The 3,679-nt window shown below is 39.9% G+C and overlaps 1 long non-coding RNA gene across 1 annotated transcript in view; it reads left to right on the forward strand.

Annotated features, from left to right (window-relative positions):
- The first annotated feature begins 1,325 nt into the window (after window positions 1-1,325).
- Window positions 1,326-3,679, forward strand: part of LOC107833395 (uncharacterized) — a 13,510-nt gene continuing 11,156 nt past the window's right edge. The window contains exons 1-3 of the long non-coding RNA XR_001659142.1: window positions 1,326-1,538; window positions 1,602-1,785; window positions 3,487-3,493. This is a non-coding gene — a long non-coding RNA (uncharacterized LOC107833395). The remainder of the gene's footprint in view (window positions 1,539-1,601; window positions 1,786-3,486; window positions 3,494-3,679) is intronic.

A 3,679-nucleotide genomic window follows, 5' to 3' on the forward strand; every position in this document is an offset into this window, starting at 1 on the left:
TCTTTACATCATTAAGTTAAACAAGAAGGAGTTTTTTTTTTTTTTCAAAAGTGAGTGGAATACATCTGTGGTCAATTAGTTTAGAAAAGAATTCAGCAGTTTTGAGCACCAGTAATTAGTTTGCAAACTTGCTCATTTTAGCCTAGTGTTATTGTGATTGGCTTACGTAAGCTTCTGCATATGACATTTATGTTTCTAACCCAAGTTATTTTATTACACTACAACTTCAAATCTATTTTTGTTAATGAAGACAGATATTTAAGTAGAAAAAGACGATATCGTGTGACATGTGTGCTAAGACTTTCTCTGATACATTAAGTGACCCATATGCAGACCCACAGTTGAACACCTCATGCTTCTTTTAAGTGTGTTTATCCTGGATGTCACAGAACTTTCCAGAAGTTCAGAATATTTAAATCTCTGCCACTACTGTGGTCAATCAAGGTCAGCACGACATCGAGCTGTTGATTTAAATTGTCACTCCAGAATTAGATGCTTATCATAGTACACCAATGCAGAGAGACTACTGCTATATTGCTCATGAGGACCTACTCAACTATTATCCACTGACAGAACACACTGTTGGAGAATGCCTCTTCTAATTCTTCATCATTCTCTCCCAACCTTTTAGAAGAATGTCTGCACTGGAAGAGAATCTCAAGAGGATTATGCTTAATACTTTGCTCAATATATCTATGGAGACACAATTACAAACTGTTTTCACGCTCCAGATATCTGGTATCAAATCTGTGGATGACCTGAAATATGTCAAACAAGAAGACCTCAAAGATCTGCTGCCAGTTAAACAGCAGAGAAAATTACGGGAAGCCTTCAGGTAATTTACATCTTCCTAGCCATAGATTGTTAGACACTCATTGACACTCATGTTAGACATTCATTTTTATTAAAGTCATATCATTTATGTAAAAGGTCATGCCAATAATGATTGTCCTTTTTATGGGTTATATATTTAATTAATTTTAGGATTTGTTGTTTCAGAAACCAAGCCTGTGACTTCAAATCTCCATGTTATTCAGAGTGACTCCTCAGATTCAAGTTCCATTCATCCCAGTTGCTCACTGTCATCCACCTCGTCACTTGCCAGGCCCAATGTTGCATCCTGGACATCAGCACATTCAACCCCAAACAGTGCCAACTGTGTACTTCCACAAGACAGGAAGTGACCTGATATATTTAAGTGCCATGGAACATTATCATAGTAATGAAACCTACTATGCTGTGCGCCTTGGAGAGAGTGCACTATCTAGGAGAAAGAGCAGGAAGTGGCAAACATGAAGGTGCTGAGATTTTTCTTGGAAGTGACTGTAGTGGTATAGAAATATACATAATTCCACACAAGTAGTTTCCAGGTGAGAAGTTCCGGTTCTTGAAGTGGGCGTGGTGTATATAAGGAGCTGCGGCGTTCATTCAGGCATGTGTCGTCTTTGTTCTCCCACTGTGTGGCTCGTGTCCTGTGGGCTCTGGCAGCGAAAAGCAACAAATCGTTGGCTGGTGCATGTTGTGCTGATATCCTGGTGGTAGGTGTTCTCTCTCCCTGCACTTTTGCTGATCTTGGTCAGAAAATCTATGTGTGATCATAGGTAAAACGCCACTGCGCTGCGCTCCTTCTCTTCCTCGTTCTGCGAGTGTGTGTGTGCATGTTTGTGGATCGGCAGGTAAGAAATTAACGCTCATCTAAGCTCCAGTTTGTTCCAGTTTTATTTAAAATGGTGACTAATTAATTTTCGCAGGTCCCCCACAGTTGGACCATTGCTGGTCTGCTCTGTCTGCATTGGTCTCCCGGATCTCTGTCTGTTTGCTTTCATCTCCCAGATTTCTGCACAATCGTTTTAAAGTTGAACTGCTGCGGCGTCATCTGCCTTCGTTGAAGCGTGTTTGGGGTGTGGCATCGGCGAGCCCATTTCACCTCCTGCTGTGGCGTGGCAAGAGGGCCACGCCTGGTCCTGATGTTTTAACTTGTATTGTCTATTGTTGATTTCTATTTCATTACTTATTTTGTTTACAGCCCTTTTTGTTCTTTATTTAGTCAGGCTGATATTGTTTTCCTTTATTAGGTTTAAGATTGTTATATTGGTTAACTGTTTTTGTTTGTTTGCAGTTGCTGAGGTCCGGTGATGGTGTGGTGACTGTGTCTTCCTCTTCTGCGTACTGTGATTCTTGAGTTTGGGTTGTCTTCACTGCATCTGGTGTTAAAGGTTTGCTGTGTTTGGTGGATATTGTCCCCACAGCGCCCCCTACGGCTGGTAACCTCAGCTACTGCAGCTCTTCTACTTTTTTGACTTCCTTTGTTTTGTTTTTTTCTTAAACTGGTTTTAAAAAGAAAATTTAAAAAGAATTTAATAAATGGTTTTTGTAAACTTTAAACTGTCTTGGATGTTTCAATCCTTCTCATAACCGAACCTGTGTGCCTTAAACAAAAGGTAATATTCTCTGGGTGAAATTCCCAGGGTGGCGTTGTTGAGCAATCTATTAAAACTGTCATGATCCGTGTTTTTGTGTGTGTATTTTTGAGTCATTTCTGTGCTTATTGTTATCCTTTTCCCTGTGAGTCTCTGTCTCTGCGTCTTCCCGTTGATTGTCTCCCAGGTGTGTCTCGTTCCCTTGATTACCCCGTGTGTATTTATGTCCATCTGTTGTCTTTGTCTCTTGTCAGGTCCTTGTTTGTGTCTATGTCTTAGTCCCTGTCTAAGTGCGCTTGTCCAGTCGAACTGTGAAGTCCTGGATAGTGTAAGCTCCCATTTCCAGTCCTGTTTATCAGTTGCTACCGGTGTTTAGCTGTGTGCTAGTCTCTCCGCCATGCTGCCTGTATTGGACTGTTACGAGCATCATTATTATTAAATTCATCATCATCTTCACCATACCTGGGTCTCTGCGTCTATCCTCACCACTACCAACAACCAATTCTGACAAAAACTAAAGTTCCACAAAATCTGAGTTCCATCTAGTGTCGCCACATGAGAAGATGAGAAACTAATTGATCATATGAACAGAGAAGGTGGAGCACTTTTAAGACTGAGGTAGAGACAAGGGGCCTCATACATAAAGCGCACAAAAATGTACGGTGCCATATTTTATGCACAAGTTGGCATGTATAAAAATTAACTTTGCGTCAACGTGTGCGTAAATATACGCACACATTTTTGCTGGTGTGAAAATGTGCGGCAGCCCCACAAACTTTTTCTGTGGACAATATCAAACCACAAAGCGTCAAAACTCTCCTAAATACACTGAAACCTGATGACATTCAGTGTTTTTTAGACCAAGAAGCATCAAACCTGTTTTTTTCATGGTTTTATTTTATTTTTTTTATTGATTAAAAGTAAACGATAAAACTGAACCACATTTATACCCATACAATAAAGTAACATGAACACAAAATAAAGAAAATAAAAATAAAAGGATGTGAAAACCTCATTAGAATGTAAATAGTACTTTTCCTCAGTTTTTGTCTCATAAAGATGTAAGGCGTCGGGTCTGTGCGCCAAAGCGCATGAAATGGATCTATGGGGTAATTTAATTCTCACCAAAACAAACAAACCAAAAAAACAAAACGGGGTTGGATCAGCAGATTAACTCCAAACAGGTTTGATTATTTTTAAGGTGATTAAAGTCTGTAGACCAGGGGTCACCAACCTTTTTGAGACTGGGAGCTACTTCA

This window comes from Poecilia formosa, unplaced genomic scaffold (assembly GCF_000485575.1).
Source record: "Poecilia formosa unplaced genomic scaffold, Poecilia_formosa-5.1.2 Scaffold378, whole genome shotgun sequence".
NCBI classification, from domain to species: domain Eukaryota; kingdom Metazoa; phylum Chordata; class Actinopteri; order Cyprinodontiformes; family Poeciliidae; genus Poecilia; species Poecilia formosa.